Here is a 24,477-nt window from a genome sequence, read left to right on the forward strand (position 1 = left end):
AATAACAGAGTGATCTCCAGCCTTGTCCTCGTCAACACTCTCACCTGTGTTAACCAGAGAATCACTGACATGATGTCAGCTGGTCTTTTTGTGGCAGGGTTGAAATGGAATGTACAAGTTCATTTTCATGGCAGAAAGGGACTTCACAATAAAATTCAATTCATCTGATCACTCTTCATAACATTCTGGAGTATATGCAATTCGCCATCATAAAAACTGAGGCAGCAGACTTTGTGAAAATTAATAATAGTGTAATTCTCAAAACTTTTGGCCACGGCTGTATTGTAAAACAACTGTATTGTTTTGCGTTTTGCTGTACTAACACTCAAATGGATTATACATTCAATACTGTACATTGATTTTACACTGTACATATTAATATCATCATTATTCCCATCTACATCTTATTTTTATTTATTATCGTTCACTTTATAAGAGACGCTACACTAACACTGGCATCCCTTGTTGTGACAAGGATGTGCAAGATGTTTAAATCGATTCCTTCGATGGCCAGTAATGAACTGTGAAAATGTCATTTTCATGAAACAACTTTTGTTTGGAACTGTTTAGACTAGTACTGTATAAAATAATTATTCAAAACTACTGCTTTGGTGTACTGACATCCCAATTTGCACAACACTTTACAAACTGTGCATTGATTACATAATTATCATCATTATTCTGGGTATTGCACGCCACAAAAATGTTCTACATATTTATTATTGTTCATCTTTGTCTACAGAGTACACGTACAGTACAGCGTGTATTTGCTTATATAACACATACGCAATCAATGAGCACTTTATTAGGGAACCTGTTTGAGATGATGTTTGATTTGTGACATGATGTATTATTTTGATAGGAGCCATTAGAAGAAAGGTAGATTTTAGACACGAAGTTCAGCCCATGCTCAGCAATAATACTCTATTGAAATTGTACATGTATCTCCACTTTGTCCTATCTGTTATTGTGCACTGCAAACTAGCAAATTGTCCTTTTTGTTGTGCATTTCTGTGTATGTGTGGAATGACAATACAGCCTAAACTTCAAATCTGAATCCTTTTTTTAATTGTGAAATTGCTTATTAAGGGCTATAGGCCCTTTTCACAATGACGTCACTTAACTTCCGCCTTTTCACAAAGCAGTGTATCATAACATCCGTCTTGCAACGAAGAAGAAGAACTTCCGTTTTGCCGTCGCGCTGGAATTTAAAAACAGTGAGAAAAAACTGACAGAAAACGTATTCAAGTACTTATCCTAGCACCTTCGCTAACACAAAAAGAAAACAAAACACTTACCTTCATAATCAAACAGGTACTGTTCAACGAAGAATTTGAATCCTTTCTCTAGCTTTGATATTGTCGTTAGCAAAAATTTGTCTGCAAGACGTTGTACATCATCTAACCGTATTTATTTGTGGCAGATGTGCAAGGGACTTGGTAAACTCCATTCTGAGGTGCTAGCGGAAGTAACTTCTTCTTCTTCTTCTTCTTCTTCTTCTTCTTCTTCTTCTTCTTGAGTTTTACTGGCGGTTGGCAAACCAGTTTATAGGTGCATTACCGCCATGAACTGGGGTGCTAGCGGAAGTAACGATACACTGCTTCGCGGCAGAACGGAAGATGCGTGACCTCATGTGAAAAGGGCGAATTGCTGGTAAACCAAAAGAAATAAACATTACATTGGCACACAAATATGAAAAGCCAAGCAATGCTTTAATAAATTAAATCATTCACGTGTCCTCTCATGGGTCATCTCAGAATTGAGGTAATGCATTTAATAATGTAAAATCTAAACAATGCGGATTTATACATTTTTTCTGAAAAGAAAAAATTCCCCTTCTGTTTCCTTGAACTGAGTTATTTTCTTCCTCTTCCTTCTATTTCCAGAACAGTCACAGCTAGTAGGGCCATGCCTCTGAGATGTGTTAAATGGCATGTTATTTTAAACGTGTTAGTAAGCATTATTTTTATTTATTCTAACACCGTCTAAGACAACAATACTGACCATGAATTGTCCATGACTCAGATTTGAGAAATCTGCAGCTGAAATTTAGAGATATTATTATTGACGGACCTTTCTCTGGTCATGTTAGGCTAATATTTTTCTGCTCTTACCGTAAAGACAAATTTGGTTATTGTGTTAAAATTAAAATCTGAATTAATTTTTAGCTATTGCTTTAAAATGATAAACATTTAAATATTAACCGAAATATTTATTTTTGTAGATGCATTATATTGCTGGTTTTAAAAATGGAATGTTGTAATGAACATCGATAAGACACCTTCATGTTGAGGTGATAATTTCATAAACAAATTGTTTTTTTTTCTGTCAGTCAAACCTACTAGACAAATCTGTCTGACACATCTGTAAGGTACTGCAATTTGTGAAGACCCTAAAATAATGTGGACTAGCACTTACAGGAACAAATGACTGTGAAGAGAAAGATTCTAAATTATGTACCTCCTTTTTTTCCTTATTGCGAAAAGGATTAAGAGGAAAAGTAACAGAAAAAGAATGCACATGCCAGTCTATGAATTATCTACTTCCGGCCGCTTGCGTTTTACTTTTTTGTGAAGAGGAAAAAGGGATAGGTCTTTATCAAACAGATTACTTGGAATAATCTCAACCCACAGGTTTTACCTATAATATTTCAGGAATTTTGTGCAAACTCAGATAACAGATTCTGTTTTTACATCCTTCCTGTTTTGTTTAATGTTGACAGCATGCACGATTTAAAGAAATTTGAGGTCCGAATTAAAATTGAATTACTTCATTTGGTATCACATACATGTACATATACTTTTTTCCAATATAGTTGTTTAAATTGAATTTCTTTATTTTTAATACAACTTATTTTTTAGGAGAACATATCCAGTATGTGTGGTCTCTCACAATGTCATGACGTATAAACCATTCAGTTATCAGTCATTGGTCATCGGATTTGGTTAAAGAGGAAGCATTATAAAGCACAAGCACATATGAATTAGTCTTTGAGAACTTGGCAGGTGGCAAGGCTTGGCCTACCCCTTTTGTGTTTTATTGTCCTAGGTATTTCATGACTTCTAGTGTGATATGAGCTTTGTTTTAACCAGAAACTGCTGCCTGCATATAGGTGTGATGACAGTATGAAGCAAAAATCTGTCATGCACTGATGAAAGGCAAGATTCTTTTATGCTGAATGCTGTCTTACAGTTTCAGCTAAATTTCCATTGATTCATAGACATGTTGAGATTGCATAGGGTCACCATTAATTGTCACCACAATTAAATTCTTCACTATGCTGTTTTTCATTCTACACTTTGAAAAAATTGGTGAGGAAGGATCATGGTATTCACTCACATTTTATACAAATGACATTTAGAATTTTAATTTGTTTAAATAAACATACATATAACTTTATGAAGCCATATATTATAATTTGTTATTATTATGAGGACAGTAACAAAATTCAAAGGTACCGTCCCTCACATTCTGGCTTCTGATTGTGATATGCAAGGCTGTGGCTTATTATATGTAATTTATTATTAACCAACCAATTGTGTCTTACACCTGCACCCAACTTGGGTGAATGGTTTGGTAACATTTTGTTTAAACACTAAACATTGTTACAAAACATTGCTTGTGGCCACTGCAATCGTTTTCTCATTGCTATTGAAAAAATAGGTAACTGTTATTACTGTGCTTGCATTTCATGAATTTAATAACCAGTCGAAGAATTTAATGAAATAAAATATATTTATTGTCATTGCTCAGCTGTATAACAAAATGTAAAACCTCAACAGTACACACATACAATAAAAACAGTACAATGTACAAAACAAACACATGTATAAAAAGTACAAAATATACATATTTAAAAAAGTTTAAAAAGTGGTAAAAATAATGTTGCTATTGCACAAATTCTGTAGCTTGTAATGGTGGTAATAAGTGTTCAGGCACCATTTAAAAGAAGTTCAGATATTTGATCTGAATAACTGACAAAGAACAGAAATAGAAAGAAAACGTTCTTGTGAACTGTTAGTTTATTCTGAAACAAGGGAACTGTATCATACCACAAAGCCAGGACTGTGAAACAATTGAAATAATATGTATCATTTTTAAACAATTTAACTTAGTTAAAGTGATAGTTCACCTCCCCCCAAAAAAGAGCTGTTATCATTTACTCACTCTCTTGTCATTATAACCTGCATGACTTTTGTTCTTTCCCTGAACCGAAGAATGTTGGTAACTGATTGGCACTATTTAAAAGAAGTTCAGATTTTTGATCTGAATAACTGACAAAGACCAGAAATAGAAAAAAAACAAAGTTCTTGTGGACTGTTTGTTTATTCTGAAACAAGGGAACTGTATCATACCACAAAGCCAGGACTGTGAAACAATTGAAATAAAATGTATCATTTTTAAACAATTTAACTTAGTTAAAGTGATAGTTCACCTCCCCCCCCCCCAAAAAAATGATCTGTTATCATTTACTCACTCTCTTTTCATTCAAACCTGCATGACTTTTGTTCTTCCGCAGAATGTTGGTAACTGATTGGTAACAAATTGCATTGACAGTGGGTCAGTTAACAACATTCCTCAAAATATCTTCTTTTGTGTTCAGCGGAAGAAAGTCAGACAGGTTTGAAATAACGGGTAAGGATGACTGAATTTTTATTTTTGGGTGAACTATCATTTTATATTCCTTACAAATACACAAAATACAACAAACATAACATGTTGTACAGTACATGTTGAACAGTGCAGTGATGATAGGAATAACTTTTTGGCCGACATAAGAATTCTAAGGTTCCAGCAGGAAACAACATCTCAAGCTGGTTTTAACAAACATGACAATGAGTTCAGTGTCCTCTGTTGGCCTTCACAGTACCAGATGTTAATCCAACACAGAACCTGTGATATGAGATGAAAGAAGAGTTTAGCATAAATGTGCAGCTAACATAACTACAGCGCCTGCTTGATAACTTCTAAACATGGAGCAGATTCTTTGTGGGTTCTTTTGTATCACAAAAAACATGCTTTTCTGGGTGCCTGCTAAGTTGTTTATTGTTTACAACAAAAATACATAAATGAAATATGAAAAATGTAACAAAAAAGGTTTTATACACATTAGCTGATTGCTTAACTGATCCATGTAACACCATGACTAATGGCTAAGCTTTTAATTCCACTTTTATAAAGAATTCATGTTTCAACTTTAAATGTCACTTTAAGCTATGTTTATTCCAATCTGATCTGATTTTTTTTTTTTTGCACTACGTCTGGTTAAACTACTAAGCACTCTTTGTGCTCTTGTGATGTTCTATTTCAGATGCTTCTTTTTATGTCATCTTCCAAGAAAATTGGAATCTTCATTTACGAGAAGACACTGGTGACGTTCAACCAGTATTATGTGTTACATTGTTAATGTGTTAGTGATTACTTCTGGTTTGTTGCCAAGTCAGTGGCAAATACCATATTTGTCATGTACACTGCATCTTTAAAACAAAAGCAAAACAATCTGTCCTCATTTCCCCACACCTGTCCCTTTATTCTCTGTAGTTGTTACACCCTTAAAAAATATTCATTTATTTGTGAGTCATTCAATAACAATGAGGAAAGCTTTTGTTTTGTCCCTCATGCAAATTCCGTTTCCATGGTAACAGATTTGATCGCATCTTCACATTATCCGTTTTCACTTTGTGCTTTTTTATATGCACAAATTCACCCATGCACACCATCTGATACAGTTTGTTGTAACTATCACAACACCAGTTTAATGAATTAGATCAGTGGTTCCCAAACTTTTTACAATGGCGTACCCCCCCAAGGATTTACATCATTCTGCGTACCCCCTTTGATAGTCACAATTGTGGTCTCAAACATTTGCATTTTAAATAAGTGTAATTTTCTTTTATCAAACAATAAATTATATATGACTCATATATAAATAAATAACTCACTGCTTAATGAGATGTATGTGCTTGAAATGACTTGCATAACTCTGTGATGTTTGGTTGTATCGGAGAAAGTCTGAGTCTCAAATCATTCTCTATGCAGAGTCTGTGTCGATATTTGTTCTTTATGTGGGCAAGTGCTGAAAACCCACTCTCGCAAAGATACGTTGTGGAGAAGGGCAGTAATGTTTTCAAAGCGCGATCGGCTAAGGCACGATACTCTGCATGCAAAGCTATCCAGAAGTCTGTCAGTCATTTTTGTGCGAAGTCGCATGCGGTACGTAAAGACGTGCGCTTACGCATGAGTGGACGCATATTTTTTGATTGGATGTCATGAATTTGACCTTTTATGGCACTACGTGACTACTATTTTGCTGTGTGTACACTAGAGGGATCACGTCTTTATAATTAGCTTGTGAGAAAAACATGCCTGGTTGATTGTCAGGTGCGTTATAATTAAGTAAACAGTAGATTTCAGGATTTTGTTCACGTACCCCCTCCGTCACCTGGCGTACTCCCGGGGGTACGCGTACCCCAGTTTGGGAACCACTGAATTAGATAACCGCTTTGAGGATTGTGTCACTGTCGTATATGCCCAACATTCCCTTAATACAAGAACTATATCTTACAAAAGATAAAATATAAAGGATTAAAGTTAAGAAGGGGTTTGTAACAAAACAGTATAGTCTTAATAAAATGTAATGTACTGTTACGACTATTTCACACCGCAGTGCAAAGGAAGTGCATTAAACCACAAAATGTTTAAACGTGCATCCTTTTTAAGCTTCGATCCGTAACTTTTGCCTCTAATTTTTGCATATTTTAAATCTAAAGTTATGGATTGCTGATGATGCATAGGGTTACGCTGTTCAATAGGTTCAGATGGACAGCTACAGTTTATTTATGTATATTTTTTAGTTTTAAAGTTAAGTTTGATTTCATGCTTCTTGCATCTTCTGCAATAGTGTTTTCATGCTCTAATCTATAAAAAACTCACTACACTACATTCTTTGACTTGCGTGTAAAGTCATAAGTTTTATCTTCATCAAAAATGCGTTATCATTTCAACACCATAAATAGGTCAACATCAAAACAATCACCGCACAGCTGTTAATATGGCTACTGAAAATAAATAAATGCTGCTTACGCATATGTTAATTAAGAGAAACCTAGAATGAAAGGCATGTGTGCCACACTTCTGTTCCTGGGAGTTACTGTGAGGAGAAACCTGCCGCGCCCATCAGGCATGCCTTTTACAATCACACAGAACGCGCTTTTCATGTTCGAAAACGCTGCTCTTTTGGTGACTCTTTGAAAAGAGCAGCGCGCAGCGTTTTTTTTTTTTTTGTATGTTGCTAGGTAACCCGAAACAGCCACAACAAGTTTCTCCTCCATGTCTTCAGGCGTTCCGAGCATTGCGACAAGGGAAGCCCCGCCTCTCCACTCATCCGATTGGACAATGGAAAAAAGCGCACATGACGTCAAGCGCTTTTCTGCTCAGAGTTGAGTTTTTTTCAACTTCTGGCGCTCAGAGCGCTCCGCCTAAAACGGGAGACGCGGCAGAAACGCGAGGCGCCCGGCGCGCATAAGCAGCGTGCAAAACGCTCCCTGCCAACTGAAAACAATTCAAAAGAGGTATGGAACGCGAACGGGGAAAATACCTATAACGCGAAACGCGTGAAATTTGGACGCGTCAACATGACTATTTTAAACGTGACTTTTTGTTCCGTGTAAACGCGTTCCATACGAATTCGCAGGTAAGAGTCTCAGCCACGGACCGTTGGCTAAACCTCTGGGTCCGTAATCATGAAAAATCCTATTGCTCCTATTGACAAAATTCTAAGAAAATTCTTAGAAATGTGGGCATTTCCCCTTAGAATTACAGAAAAGATCCTAGTAAAGAAAAAAGTAATTCGTAAAGCATCTTAACCCTTAAAAGAGCTCTTAAGGTCCAAAAGTTTAGGAGTAGCAGGGAGGACTTTTAAGAGAGAGTTTCTTTAGCAGCAGAGAAAATGGACGAAACACGAAAAGTGAGAAGAAATGTGTTGCAATGCATGCAATTTCCATATTACTTTTAAGGTTTATCAGATTTTTTTGTGTGTGTGTGTGTGTTCAAATTTTGATTATCTTGGTTTTGGTTTTCTTGTATAGCTGCTTTGATGCAGTGCAAATTGTAAAAGCGCTATAAAATAAAATTGAATGACAGTGAGTTAATCAGACACAACACTTTAGATGTTTGTGACCGATCCTGTTAGAGACACGCTAACATCTCCAAAACAGCGCAGAAATGCCATAGCGCCAGAAATGGAAGAAATCACTACATTAACATATTTAGCAACTGGAGAAATGCAGCTATGCAGCAGAGATGATTTGGTTCTGTCACAACCTATAGTGATCACACACAAACAAATACAGCACTTACAGAAACTTAATGTCTCACTGTTCATTTTCTATCAAATACGTTGACATTAACAGCATGGTAAATAAAAGAATAAATAACCACCTGTGATTTAACAAAACCTCAAATAATCATACAATTTATTTATAGAAGGTAACCTACTTCATTAAAGGATTCTGTTTAACAATTATATGGACAACTCAGAGACTCTTATTGAATGCAAATTATCATATTTATATTTGGTGAAAAAGAATCATTCGAGTAAACATAGTAAAGAATATTTCATATTAGACTTTCATCACTTTCTCCCAGCACATTATATTCATAAACATAACAAAGGTTCTTCAGCAGTCAAGACCGATCATAATATTCAAACCGATGGATCAGATGAAATGGATTGAATAAGTCTTATCTGAATTCCTTTCAAGTTCTCATAAAGTCCAAGATATCTTCCAGCAATTTGTTTGCTATGCTAAAACATCCAAGTTCATGATATATCCGTTTAAATGTGACTAGGAACAATGAGGAACAACTAGGAACAATGAGTTGAAGATCTTGTGAAGTAAAAAGGTAAAGAAAACTCGTTCCCCACAATCTTCCTGTCTTGGATCATCCTCCAGACATTATACAAAAAGTCCTTCTGCATAATCAAAGAAGCCATAAAAAACGAACAATCCATATAATACATTATCAAGTTCAACTACTACCAAATACCAAGATAAGTTAAACACATACAATATAACATCAGTTACTTTCAGTTGATCATAAAACACATGTTTCTCAACAAGGACTTAAGGAGCACATGGCAAAGCCATGCTTTACCTTCTGCTTGCTACATCTACTCCTTCTACCCTCTGACCTGATTTATACACAATCATGTTGCTCTCTAGTTATAATATATATATATATATATATATAGTGCGTGTGTGTGTGAGTACGGTAAAACAGGAAAAAAGACATGTGCAATTTCAAACTAATGACCCTATACTTAAAAGCGCTCTTTTTTCCTTCTTGGTCAACCAACCAATCACAGTCTTGTCATACATAGGAACGGGGTAAGCCCCGCCTCCTCACTAAGATAAACGTTTTTGTCTTTTCCTTGCTCAGAGTTTCTCTGAGATTGGTCCTGAATCGTTTTTAAGCTAAGACTCCTACATAGACGTTTTTAAGATAAATTAAGAGCTTTCTTAGAGGATTCTTGGAAGCTTTAAGAATACGAGCCCTGATGCATAAGGCCCACTTTTCTGAAAACACTTCACCACGTTCAAAGTCGTCATCTGATTGGTTGAATTTCACATGATTTCTGGGAGAAAGTCGCGTTCTTTAACGGTTCCCCTGGAAACAACACAAAGCCGTCTGATCTAAGAAGTAAGCTGTTGTGTTTTTCAACGGTTGCTATAAGAATTCATCATGATCGACTAAACGTTTAATTCTTTAAAGTATGCGAGGTTCACGGCATAAACTTATAATCATTTTGTTGCTGTTAACTTTCCACACGTTCGTGAATGTCCACCGGTCTGATGGAACAGATAAGCTTTTGAGTATACATACTGTACATGGATGCATAATACATGGCTTATGTTAGGGAGACCCAGACAAGGGCCTGAGCTAGAACACAAGAAGATTACTAAAGCAAGATATAAGTATGCTATTAGTTTTATTTGTAAAAATGAGCAAGCTTTGAGAGCTGACTCTATGGCCATGAAGCTGCTGAATTGTAACATTACAGACTTTTGGAAAGAAGTGAGATCTCCTAACAATTGGAGATCATCTCTCCCTTGTACTGTTTCCGGAACAGATAATATTGCAGAGTTATGGAGGCAGTACTATTTGTAACTTTTATTTAACTGTGTTCAAAATAACTCCCATGATGTGGGGAATATTGAAGTAAATTATCCAATATTGATAACAACACACGAGGTGTATCATGGCATAAGTGAGCTGTCTGATGAAAAAGCTAGTGGTCTAGATCATATCTCTGCTGAACATCTTATGGAAGTAGGAGGATAGCCCGTCTTTTAGCTGTCTGTTTTACTGGTTTTATGATTCATGGTTTTTTACTAGACTTGATGTTTTATTAGTGCCAGTTATTAAGTGCCAGAGGTGTAAAGAGTACCTGAAAACCATACTTAAGTAAAAGTACAGATACCTTGCAGTGAAAATTACTCCATTACAAGTTACAAGTCACCAATTCCAAAACGACTTGAGTAAAAGTCATTGAGTATCTGATTTTAACAGTACTTGAGTATTTTACTCATACTGAATGTAGGCTCAAAGCAGCACTAGTCCTCAACACTTAAGAGACACATCAGTGAAAAACTAGAAACAGTTGATTTGTGAGGTGAGCAATCGCATTTATTTTCTTAAATCATAATAAGACTGAACACCTCAAAATTGCAACAAATCATGGTCGACACCATAACCTACGTCATTACAAACACCCTAAGTCTCATTTAAGCTCAAGTGCTCATAAGTAAACCAAAGTCCTTCAAAAAGGTCTCTTCAATATAACAGATAAATAAAATAATGTTAAGTAGAATTAAAAAGTCAAAGCCTTTTTGCACTGGACATGCTGGTTTGGGCCTCATCGCCAGCTGCAGTCATGTCCTCATTTCACATACACTGTTAGCCCTTACCTGCCATTTCTACAGTAATACATTGGCAACACTGTTGCCAGCTAGTTACTGTAGGTGTTTTACAGTAAACTACTGCAATGGCTGTTTGAAGATACATTATTAAAGAATCTATTAACGCACTTAAGTCACACAGTCTTAGATGAACAAGTGTAAATAACAGATGAACACAATAAATCTGTCAAGATTTCACCAGAGGAGAATTAAACACAAACATCAATAACATCTTCACATATTACAGACACCACTTTCACTTTATTTCTGTCATCTGTGTAAGATCTTATTGAGATTTAACTCTAGTTCATAGTGGTTCAATTATGTTTTAAGTCACCATTATGGCGATCAGTGTTTGCTTTGGTTGGACTCTTTGACTTTCTTGTAGCTTTAAAATGTACACTTATACAATAACACTGAAAGGGACTTTACAGGAACCGCAACTTTATGTTTGCTTAGTAACTGAAGATACATCTGAAAGAATTCAATCATTAAATAATAATAATATAGCATTTAAGATTTATTAAGATATGTTTGGTAAAGTGATTACATGTTATAATGGAAAGATCTCTGTCAGAAAATCTTTCTTTGCAATTGAGACACAGTTAGACACTTGACATACAAACCTCATCAATGGTGACAAACAATCATGAATGAGTTTTGTACTATGTACCCAGCATGCATTGCAGCATGAAGCTGTTCAGTTGATTGTCACCATTGTTGAGATTCATATGTGAATTGTTCATTTCTCTGTGTCCGACTCATTCTATAGGTTAATATTTTGTCTATATAGTGTGAGAGCACTTTTGAAAATTGAAATACTATACATTCTTTTTACTGGTTTACATCACTTCATGGCAATAGTCCCACCATATGGTCAAATTTTGAGCAAACATGTTTAGAGCACATTTAGGAAGAGTTAGTTTTAAAAACAAGAGCTTTTGTAGATGTGTGACCTACAGTAACTAGCTGGCAACAGTGTTGCCAATATATTACTGTAGAAATAGCGGGTAAGGGCTAACCATGTATAAACCGCCAGCGATTGACATCTACCTGATACTGCACTCATATTCATATAAAGAAGCCATGTTGACAAGTTTTTGTAAGTTATGGCAAAATCCACAAGATTGTAGTACCTTCAATGCCCTGTGAATGGCAATATTAATTATAAGATAGGTGGCATGCAAAATGTAATGTGTAATTGCATTAGTCATTACAAATGTAGTGGAGTAAAGAGTACATATACTTGTTCAAAAATGTAGTTAAGTAGAGAGTAAAAGTTGCTAATATCTTTAATACTCAGTACAACTACAAAGTAGCCAAAAAGATACTTAAGTAAAGTAACTAAGTACATTTACTCCAATACTTTACACCACTTAATAAGTGCCAGTTTTATACAGTTGTATGAGGTCTACTTATGACGTTTGTGTGGTTTTTACATTCAAAAACATCAAAATCAATAGGCTATTTTCTACCCGGGTTTTGAGGCCGGCTTGACAAACGATTGGCTTGAATGGGCATTCCGCAATGAAGACTTGGAAGTAAACGCCCACTGCTATGACTGGATAGTAGTTTGCGTAGTAAACTTAGTTGGAGCCTTCTGTGAATTTGTTTAGAGACGTAATGCTAGGTTACACATTCGCCCTATTCGGGAACCTCGTGTGATTTATAAATTACCTCCCCACATCTGTATTTCATGTGGCGCATTCGCACGGGATAAATGAAGCCTGTGATTTCACTCAAATTTACGGACTTATTTTCCGGATGTGATGGCAAGGCTTTGCGTATAGTTTTATATAGCCTATAGTTGTATGGTGTTTAATGATATCCGTACCTGTCAACATTTGAGCCCCGTGATCGCGAACAGGACAGAAGATTACCGCGATCGAGAATCTCAAATGTTACGAGAGTTTCCATGACAAATAAACAAACGGGAGACTCCCGGTAATTTACGGATGTCACCCAGCACCTGAAATAATACCAAAACACTTCAAAACAGACTCCGTTATTTGCAAGTGGATAAAACCTTGAAAAATGATATATGAGCCTGCCAAATCACAGAGATGCCGATTTGCACGGGACTAATATTATTACAGTACCTCGGTGTTCGTCAAAATATTGTAGGTCATTTGTGGGGGAATTTTTACTTTACAAATTACAGACATGGCCGATTCGCACGGGATTAAGATCACAGACAACCTCTGCAAGTATTACAAATGACTAGGTCCCCAGGTAACACTAATCCCATGCGAATAGTGCTCAGGGCATATCGAGCGATCTCTAACAAAGCAACAGTGACGCATAGTACAAATATGTTGTACTCACATAAGATTGCTGCGCCATTCCTATTGGATCCAATATTGACGGCACAGCACTGCTTTTTAATTTTAGTCTCTCTGCAAGTCCATCATCGACCTCTTACCCACATGAGCTGGAATCTCTTTAAAAATAAACTTCAACCACGCATTACTAATGTCGGAAATTCGGAATCCGAAGGAAGGTTATGCAGCGACTGTGTTCTTCCACAACCAGGCACTGACTCCTCAATATTTTGCGATCTTTAACGGCATGTTTATTGCTTGCTCGCTCTCTCAGTGGGCGGGGCTAGAGAAGTAGTCGTTGATATTTTTCTGTGGAGGCGGTGTTCAACCTATCAATGACGTCATGGATAGGTGCATTCCAGGACCTGGCGTTCGCTGAGCCTGGTGTCAATAACAGTAGTAATTTCAGTAACAAGGGCGTTTTCACTTCTGACACTTACAGGATGTTCGCTTGAATAGATTCCCTCTTATATAACAAAAGCTTGGGTTAAAATTTAGGTCTTAATTCATTGTCACATTAAAGATAAAGCTGGTAAAGTAGGTAGCCTGGACAATACAGGCCCATAGCCTTAGCCAGTATTATATCTAAAGTTTTAGAAATTATTTTGTTGGATAGGATAAGTGTGCTTATTAACTCGGCAGATCAGTTTGGTTTTTAAGCAAAACATGGCACTGACTTATATGCTCTTAAAGAAATAGTAAATAAGTACAGAGATAAAAACTCATTAGTGTTTTTGTGTTTCATTGATGCATCAAAAGCTTTTGATAGAGTAAATCATGACAAGCTATTTCTAAAGTTGACACAAAGAGGAGTGCCTAAATATATTGTGAGAATTTTTAACCAGACAATGCAAGTAAAGCGGGGCAGTAAAATCTCTGCTCCTTTCGTGGTTAGTATAATGGTATGAGACAAGGAGGAATTTTGTCCCAAGTCTTGTTTAACCTCTATATGGATGATTATATAAATATTTGATAGCCTGCAAAACGTGTTGTATGATTGGGAATATTTTAGTTAATCACATCATGTAAGCATGATCTTGTGTTCAGTCCCAGTAGTGCTAGTCTTCAGCAGCTTTTGAACATATGTTCTGTTTATGGCTTTGAACGTGATATTATATATAAAGCTAACAAGAGTACTATTATGATTTGTGGAACTAAGGAGGAAAAGAGTTGAAATTTTCCAGTTTTCACACTGTCTGATAAGAATCTAATCATGGGTGTGAAAGTAAAATATCTTGGGCATTATATTACTGAGCATTTGACAGATGATGATGATATAGAGAAGCAACGTCGAATAATTCAATTCAATTCAATTTGATTTATATAGCTCTTTTCACAATGTGCATTGTTCCTGTGCCCGCTTGCTCCTCCCACGGCTCTCGTCACGCCTCCCTCGTCGAAGCTTTACAGGAGCAAATAAGAAAAACACAGAAAGGTAAAACAGCACAGTGCATGGTGTTTATAGACCAAGCAAGATCATTATAATAAATAATATCTAAATAAATGCAGTCTCCCGGTGAGCAAGCCAACACTGCACTGCTGATATATGATGTATATGTATATACAGGCTAACATACTTTTACGTAAGTTTGGTTTCTGTTCAGATGAAGTGAAAATAGTATTGTTTAAAGCATATTGAATACCATTACATAGCCTACTGCTCACTTATGGTCAAAGTATAGTGCCGCAAGCTTGCAAAGGCTTCAAGTAGCCTATAATGATGCACTGAGAATTTTGCATAGGTGACATATGTGGCATAGTGCAAGTTAAATGTTTGTGGGACTTCAAGTAAGTACTTTTCAGGCTGTTTTACGAAATGTTATTTTAAGAAATCAGCGCCTGTCAATCAAACTGTTAAGCTTGTCATTCCACTAGCAACTTTCTCACGTTTTCTCATCTGTTCCAGTTTATTCAGATATGTTTCATATCTGTTTAATTACACTTTGCACGTGTCTGTGTCATGCATGTAATTTTGCCAGTTGTACGTGCCAGCTTTTGATTTTTCTGATTCTGATTTTAATGAGAAAAAATATTAAGGACAATAAGCCTAAATATAAAATAATTAATAATAGACAAACCCTGTCTCTTTTTCCCTATAGAAAAAAATAGGTTACCATGAGTAGTCTGATTTTTTTATTAGCTGTTTTAAAAGAGCTTAATTTCCATTATTGGTGTAGTTTACTTTGTGTTTTATTTTATGTACTAAAGATTTCTAAGATTTCCTCATTGAACACCTGCACACTCTGGTTGTGTACTGCATATCTAAGTGTTCTATACTTAGAAAACTGTGCAAAATATTAAAAGTCAATGTCTTGGTTTACTTTTTTAAAACTTTTTTACAGTTTTACTTTTTGCAAAATGCCACAAATCATGAAGGTGAAAATGCAATTGAACATCTTTTCAATCTGACCAACATTCTCTTGATGTTTTCAGTGACAGTATGAGGTGTTAATATGACTGACACGTACCTCGAAATAAGGATTTTGGCCGTAAATAGCAAAAAGAGGTGTGATATGATCAAGAGGCAACCAGCGGGGAGAGAGAGAGAGACAGATAGAGAGACGCCCGCGCTTTATTAATGCAGCAAACATGTCGGCAGTGTGTGGAGAATTTTAAAGTGTCAGAGAAAGACACAGCACGGACATGCCGCGCTGGAGTAAATTTTGAATGAAAGCGTCTTTACCGGTCGGTAACTTGTGTAGGCCTACTTCAGACTGGAGCGGGCGGGCTGACACAGTAGCCACGCCGCTCGCAAAATTTTGATATCATACAGTGGTCGCGTGCACACAGTTCCCTGTGATAAACAACTTGTCAAAGTATTGTGATGTACAGGTGATGCGAGTTAATGCAAGGGCTGCGTATTGTAGTCGGGAGCTCTGACTGAGGAAACGCTAAACGGCCGATCGGGACAATTAGCTGGAGTCACACGGTAAACGGCAGTCGCGTTTGTCCAGTTCATTTTCAAAGGTTAACATGCGGTAAGCGGCAAAACGCTTAAAAATATATTTGATCTTTTTGTGAACGGCAGCGGTAGCCACATCGGCTTAAAGCGCGGCAATTGCACCGCTCGTGTGAATCCTATCTCCAGCGGTGAATAGCCAGTTAGGGGGAAAATGTGTTAGATAGGTGGGGCTTGTTGCTGGTTAGGAGAGCTCCTGATTTAACCGTTTTCCATGTAAAATTGACTAAGAGACTGCATTAATGCGGGCCTATGAGAGATTTAAAAGCCAGTGTATGTTTGACTGATGGGCGATTCCAACGTTATGGACGTGACATTTTGCGTTATGGACGTGACATAAAAATGCTCAGAGAATGAATTTGTTACAAATATATTGAACCATCTGTTTATGGAGCCTAAACATAAAAAATGTCCGTCTATGAACAAATTTTCTATTTTAAAAAGGGAAATAAACATGCGTTAAGGATGTGACAAAAAGGACGCGTTTTTTGGGAGACCACAAACTTTGTAGGATTTCTGTGAAATAAAATGCACAATCCTAAAGCAATAATACCCAATTAATGGAGAAGGGATGCCTCTTCATAGAACATAAAATAGTTATTTTATTTTAATTTTCATGTGTCCATTTATGAGGAATATGTAGCGTAATGGATGTGACAATCCTGAAAATGGCACTTTCCTGACTATGAAAAATCATTCACTAAAAATAAAACAAATGCTTTACAAATTTGAAGAGAGACCTCACATGGGTATTTGAACCACCAAATGTTAATATCTGTGCTGTTACCAAAGTAAAAACCGTTGGTAAAAACTTAATTTTTTCATGGTAAGGTTGACATTTTCACGGAATTGCCCCTATGAGGATACCTGTATGACGTGTGCTGCCTGGAGACATATTTTCTAACACCTCTTCTCCTGTGAATAGGGCTGGGAATCGTTCAACATTTTTCAATACGATTCTGATACCTTGACTTCGATACCGGTTCCTAAACGATACCTTTTTCCATACCAATTTTTCTTTTCTTTTTTTAAAGCAAAAAGTAACAAAGTGTAACCAACGCAATACAATGGTGTAAATTGTTTTAATAAAGTTTAAACAGTTTTCAATGGGAAACAAACAGTTTGTAGTCCGTGAAATCTTTAAATCCCTCAGCAAGTCTACTTTTTCAACTGCTGTGAATTCAGTTATAGTTATATTTACAAAGTCTTCGAGCCCGTCTGTCACCACATGTGTAATCCACGTTGTCAGATTTGAGTTACTCTCCATATTTGGGCCACTTTGGCATTGTGATCGCTTCAATATACAAAATCTGGTCCATTATAGTGCCAAAACCCCGTCACTCACGAGCCATCACATGATCTCAACTGTAGATTAATTGGTCTTCCTATCCCAGATGGTTCCTACACTGTAAAAACGTAAAGGTACTTTGAGGAACCATTTGGGGTTCTTCACATTGCCACGCCGGCGGAACCCTCAGGGGAAACTCAAGGCACCGCTTAATGAAGGGCAGTTCTCTGAGGAACCCTCAAGGCTTCTTGGGGATCCCTTTTATTAAAATGGTCTGGAACCATCTTGGGTGCTTCAAGGCACCATTTCACAGTTTATATTTGCTATTCACAATATTTTAATAAGCAGAAATACTAAATCAAATACAACAGTTTATTGATAAACAACAACAATTTACATTGAATAAATATTTACAGAATGGTCAATATTGAACATTACCATTCTAAATTCATGAAATCACATGTATAATTAATATTGTGCTGGTGATATTGTTATAAATGAAGTCTTTATCTTAACAAAACTAACCAAATAATTTGCCTTAATTTTAAATATACTGTACATACAGAAATATTTCAGGCACTTTGTACAAATGTACAATTGTAAAAAAGTCCAGCAAAAAAGTAGTCTCTCATAGCAAGGCTTACACCCATGGTAAAGTTGTAATTTGCCAAATAGCAAATCCTTGCGAGCTAGAGAAAACAATGCTGTTCTCTCCAAATGGGTTTCCTGCTATTACCAGGTGGTGTGAGGATCCATGTAGTGAAAGTAAATATTATTTCTATAGTACATTTCACAATTTTGCATTGCTAAAGTAGATATGTATTTATGGCAAAAAGAGAACAGGAGCTGCGCCTGTTGGCCTTAGGTGTCCCAGGCAGTGCAAGGACGAGCATCAGGGTGGGCTGGGTCTGTTGGCCTTGGTTGCCCCTGCGAATAAGACATATAGAGGCCAAAAAGAGGGATTTAGATAACATCTCATAAAACATTAAATTTAATCATTTAGCACATCACAAATTGCAATTGGTTTACAAATGTAACAATAAGCAAAATATTACAATGCCTGGAAGTCACTGTTTTGGTCTATGGTTAAGGAGTACAATAGGCTATTTATAGCAACAACTGTAATAATCCACTTTATTCAGATTTTCCATTGTCAATTAGTATTTTTACATGTGCAAATATAACAAATAACATAATAATGAATATATCATAATAAATATAATACTTACATTTTTTTGCTGCTCAACTGGAAAATACTGAAAATTCTGAGTTAAAAGGATAAAAACAGAACTGAATGATAAAAATATTTAATTACAGACAATTTATGTAACATGGGTGGGAAAACCATTCAACACAAACATCAATAAGTTAAACAAGAGCTATACATTCACTAAAAGTGAACATAATAGCTAAAAGTGGCTAAAAGTCATTGTTTGTCATTTAACACTAACGTTACGCATTTAACGTTAGCCCCACAAGCTTCATCTTAACTTATATTCGTTAGCATCTCGGCTAAAACATGCGCTGCCTACACTGTGTAAATAAATGGTTTAAACAGCCAAAAGCGGCCATACAATTAGACGTGTCAGAGTATACATTTATATAAATAGTATATAGTTAGTATATTTAAGTTATTTATATATTTTGACTTTACTTACATCCAATGGGACAGTCGAGAGGTTGTTGCGATCCGTTATTTTGAATTCCCGCCTGTCGCGCGAGCGGAACACCACCGGTGAACACTCGTGCCACTCATGTTTGATCGCAGACGGATCGGCGACATCAAAGCACAGTGAGAGCTATTTGTGAACTGACTGCTCTGTATGCTTTAGAGATGTTATTCTAAGTCCGCATGCTTTTTGTCATAAGGTGATCGGTCTGCGCAGAGCTGGAAAAAGTTAAACACACATACTAACGAAAGCGCCACATGGCACATGCCTTGACGCTGAGACATTGGGCCAACAGCGCCACAGTACTGTGGAGGGCGAGACTGCACAATAAACACAGAGCAGCTGCAGTTTGTTTGGATGGAAAGCACAACAACGTTTACATTGTCAAAAGATTTCAGTGACTTAGGATCTACTTACAGAATAAAAATGTTTATTTATAATATATTAATATAATTAATCATATAATACAAATAGTAAGAAATATAAAATAATCAAAAAGATTGCCGAAATTTTTCTAAATAGCATTTAGCCTTTTCTAATCATGTGCATGATTTTAAAATGTGTGTTCACTTAGCAGGGGCCAAAAACCAAACTTTGGACTATTCTTATTCTCATAAAACATCAAAATGATCAGACACTAAAAATCCTTATTTCATGCAGAATTTTTTGGGGTTCCTCTAGATACTGTCTTGTACAAGAGAGATTCTCCAGGAACCACTTACAAGTTTACAGATCTTACAAGAACCATTTTTTAGAATTTGAGTTCCTTCAATAACCCGCAAAGCACTTTGAGGTCCCAGTGTAGTGAAAAGGTGACACCAGAACTTCACAACTGAATGTGGGGTTATTCAAGAATCTTCTAGGTTCCTGGAAGAACCACAAAGACTATAGATGGTTCCACCATAACCCTTTTTTTTGAGAAAAAGAGCTTTGGAGCACTTAAAATACAGTTTAAGGGCGTTTTCAAACATAAGGGTTTGTTTCGGAACCTGGTGCGTTTTCTCTCTTGGTTCGATTCGTTTAGGCATATGTGAACACGGCAATCGCGCTAGGATCCGCCCCAAAACAATCGCTCCGAGACCGCATGAACAAGGTGGTCTCGACGAACTCTGGAGCGGTTCGGTAGACGAGTGAATGCCATCCGACCCAACGGATCAACGAACCAGACTGTATCACAATGTATGATGGGTAATTATGTAAAGTTGCGTGACGCAAAAGGGATTGTTTTGCTATGGCTCCCTGTAACAATGTTCTAAGGAAGGAAGGAGGCGGAAACCGGCGAACGTTAAACCAAAATTTTAATAAAATAAACAACAAAACGAAAGTAAAGTGCTCACAGCTCCTTCACAGTCGACTGCCGGCCACACAAACACAATAAAACATAACATAAAATCCAGGCCTGGTTCTCTCTCATCCTTCTCCTTTTATGCTTCCCGAACTCCGCCGTGAGAAACGCGCAGCTGACGCTCATCACTCGCGTTACCGACCGGAAAATAAACAGATGCACTCTGACCAATCGAAGGAGAGTTTACTCGCACGTGACTTTTATTAACAAAGTTTGGTCCGTTTGGAAATATTGCCTTGTGAATGCAAACCGAACTAAAATAATTTTCAATATTGTAGCGATTTAACCCCCGGTTTCGGAACAAAGCAATCGATACATAGGTGTGAAAACGCCCTAAGGTTCTTTGAGTACACAACAGGATATTTGAGGCACTTTTTCTTTTTACTGTGTATGGTTAAACTGAAGTCTGTGGCAGGAGCCTCCAGGTGTGGCAGAGAGCGAGGCATTTTTTGCTTTAGTTTAGCCTACTTGTTTTGCTCAACAAGTAGAAAGACTATTAGAAAGACTGCGAGGTAGTCTTTAATGTCTATTCCTCACTAGAATTTTAAATTAACATTTTAATGCATTTACGTGTCTGCTTTCTGTGAGGAAAATGTAAAGGAACAAACAATAAAACCATCTGAGGTACCATAATACCGCAGCGGGAATAATTTAATATCATGTTACTTTATAAAACTGTTACAAAGTAATGAATCAAAAAGATGAATAAACAGTGCTTACTGCAGTTCAGTGCAGTTAACGCTGATAACGGGTTGGGTTACGTAGCACGCATTTTCTGTACCTAAATGATCACACCTTTTACTGAAATAAATACTTCTATGCCAAACATAACACTAAATGCCTGTTTATTTACGGAGATATGAATACACTACTGAAAACTAGGATTCGTAAAGACTTACTTAAATTATTACATTTTTGGGGTACAGCCTAAAATGTTAAAATGTTTCATATTGACATACTCAAAAACATTAAAAACAGTTGCTGATGTAATGTAGATAACTTACCAGGAACGCACAGCGATGCAAACCCTATTTCGAAGCATTTTAACAAGATACCAATGGACTGTCCGTTATAACTCCAAAACAGCAAGTGCAGGGAATTATGCAGGACAACTCTGTTAAAATCCGTTTATAAAATGCAAAACATGACGACATTAATAACTAGCCTATACATTTTAAAGTAACCACACCCGGACAGGCCAATTATAATTAATTATGACCAAAATGGTTTGAACAAACCCTGTTATTTTGGTATTATGAAGGTGGGAAGGTGCATAGCTAGAGAATGGAGTTATTATAAGCTGCATTAAGTTACAGATTGCAAAACTGATAGCCTTCCGAACACCACACCCTTAAAATAAAAATACTCTTCAAATTACATCAAAATCATTTTAGACCGAATATTTAGAGAGATATATAAATTATTTATTAGAGAATTTTTGTTTTAATTTTTTAAAGTTTTTTTTTAACGTTTAACACTATCTATTTTAGCAGACTCTTTGTTTCTGCATTATTTGGTAATGACCTGCTGTGAGCTACCAGGGGTGTATTCCAGAAAGGAGGTTCAACAAACTCTGAGATACCCATACTAAATGATTCCATGAATTAAGTGTAGCTTTTATGAGTTTTATTTGGTTCAAATAAAAAGTGTTGCTAGTTCAATTGTAAACTCTTTACTTGATATAAACCCACTCACATTTGTTACAATTACAATTCTACTCCAAAAAAAAGTAAATACAAATTTTAAACCCCTGATATGACCTTGACAATTAATAATGGCCAAATTAAACAGAAACCAAAAAAGGAGTGGGAGTTCTTAGAAAGCAGGTTTGGCAATGGGTGAGGAAATTCTAGGAAGAACATTTGTACTGAGAGAACCAGCCAGTCAAGGTCTTCGGGATTGCTTGAAAATTATGGGCAGGTGTGTTTTATTATAGGGTTTAATTAAAATGAAGGATTTTGATGAAGAACTGTTGGGTGTGGAACCACATATAACTTAAAGTAATAAAATTATAATTCACAAATCTTCTTTTGCTATGACATATACTGTAGTCTCACTGCAGATCTGCAATGCAAAATTAATTTTAGTTTATTGGGTTCCACATCTCATGGGTAAGTTAATTTTATACAATTTTTAATAACAGATTTTGGATTTGTAACACCTACTGACATTATTTATTTATTTAAATAAATATATTTAAAAGAAGTGAAATGGCATTTCCTCGATCTCTTTAGCGTCTCTTCAAAGCGTCGTCAATTAATGATGACTAGACATTGTACATTGAAAATATAAAAAATAAAGTTAAATACATACTTTAGGCAGATGTCATTATCCCAGGCCCGGATTAAGAATTCAGGGGCCCCTGGGCACAAGTGTCTTGTAGACCCCCCCATACGCACGTACGCACAATAAAGTTTTGAAATAGCCTACAGGGTACTACGTGTAGACAACACCTCTATCTTATACAGGATTACATTGCCAAGTTACAAACTATGATCACAACCTGAAGGACAATATCAACACCTGTACACATCCTCCATCATACAAGATTTACAACACAACAATGCTTTTCTGGACCAGTAGCAACAATATCAAGACATTTCCCTGCATAATGTAACTCACTGGCATTTGCAAGCACACACTGCCTCAGCTCTACCTATTAATTCAGTTCTATCAGGTTCTTCCATAATTCACACACAAACACGCCGGATTCACAAAACTGTTCTTAAGAGAAAATATAAGAACTTTATTAAGATAAATTATAGGACGTTCTTAAGAATATTCTTAAGTAATATTTTCTTATAAACATTTTAATTTGTCTAAGAATAAAAGGGCAGACTTTGTCATTGATTATACTATAAGAGTAATTTGTCCTTTGGTTAAACGTTATTTGTGACTCACGTTCTTGTGTAAGCGTGTGTGTTAAACGGCATTAACGAATATTATAGGTATACTTACACGAGTCTGTGTAAGTAAACATTTTGCAAAGCACTCTGGATTTTCTAATAACGAAGGCTAAAAATCGGTAAAGTAAGGCAGTTAGACCTGATCAACGTTATATCAAAATTCATTATTGGCGAAGAAACACCACCAAATACATGTAAAAAACTCTTACCTTTTGAGATTTTAAAGACAGCCGTGAGGGTATTCTAGCCTATGGATTATATTTACAACAATAAAGCCGTTTTCATTTACATATTTTCAGTTTAGTGACTTAGCGCGACATTTAACAAATCACCATAAAAAGCGGCGATTTTGGCTATATTCTTTCATACAGCCTCTGTCTAGGTAACCATATGCATATTTACAGACGAAATGTGTTCATATTTATACATTCAAACAGTCGATAACAGTGACAGGTTGTTGGAAACGCTGTTTTGTACTCATTTCATTCAGGAGTCACCTGTGGAATGTGCTGCTTCTTCCTGACGCTCACTGAGATCACTGCGCGGGAAAAAGGAGACATTGCGCTCGCGGGACAGCACTGGTGACATTTTCCCACTGAATGAAAGCTTTATGGTCGCTGGATATTTCGCTTTGTGCTTCTCCTGAACAAAAGCTGCTAAAGAGCTTGTAAAAGTTACTATATCAAGAGACAGACTTGCGTACGTTAGAAACACTGTTTTGTGTGCGCACTTGCGTGTGTGCGGGCCAGACAGGCACTCTGCAGAATTAATATAGCGAAAACATGGTTATGTTACATTTTCTCCCCCCTTCTTGGACCCCAAGCGCGCATGGGCCCCTGGGCCGGTGCCCATAATGCCCATTGGATAATCCGGCCCTGCATTATCCCCACTACAATGAAATAAGTTAAAAATTTGCTTAAAAGTGGTCAGAAATGTATAGAAGGTATGTCAAATATATGAAGAGTTTGGTTCCAAAATGAGATAACTCCGTTTTTTAAAAATTCAAAAATCGTTTTTTTTATTATGT

General features: G+C 36.4%; 1 long non-coding RNA gene across 2 annotated transcripts; it reads right to left on the reverse strand.

Annotated features, from left to right (window-relative positions):
* Window positions 1-17,322: 17,322 nt before the first annotated feature.
* On the reverse strand, window positions 17,323-23,921 carry LOC130562596 (uncharacterized). Of its 2 annotated transcripts, XR_008963989.1 has the most exons (4): window positions 21,549-23,921; window positions 19,188-19,417; window positions 18,759-18,794; window positions 17,323-18,456 (listed from the first exon to the last, which is right to left on the reverse strand). It is a non-coding gene; the product is annotated as an uncharacterized LOC130562596 (long non-coding RNA). The 2 variants fall into 2 exon arrangements; XR_008963988.1 differs by having other exon boundaries at window positions 19,188-23,920.
* Between the last annotated feature and the right edge of the window lie 556 nt (window positions 23,922-24,477).

This window comes from Triplophysa rosa, linkage group LG12, assembly GCF_024868665.1.
Source record: "Triplophysa rosa linkage group LG12, Trosa_1v2, whole genome shotgun sequence".
NCBI classification, from domain to species: Eukaryota; Metazoa; Chordata; class Actinopteri; order Cypriniformes; family Nemacheilidae; genus Triplophysa; species Triplophysa rosa.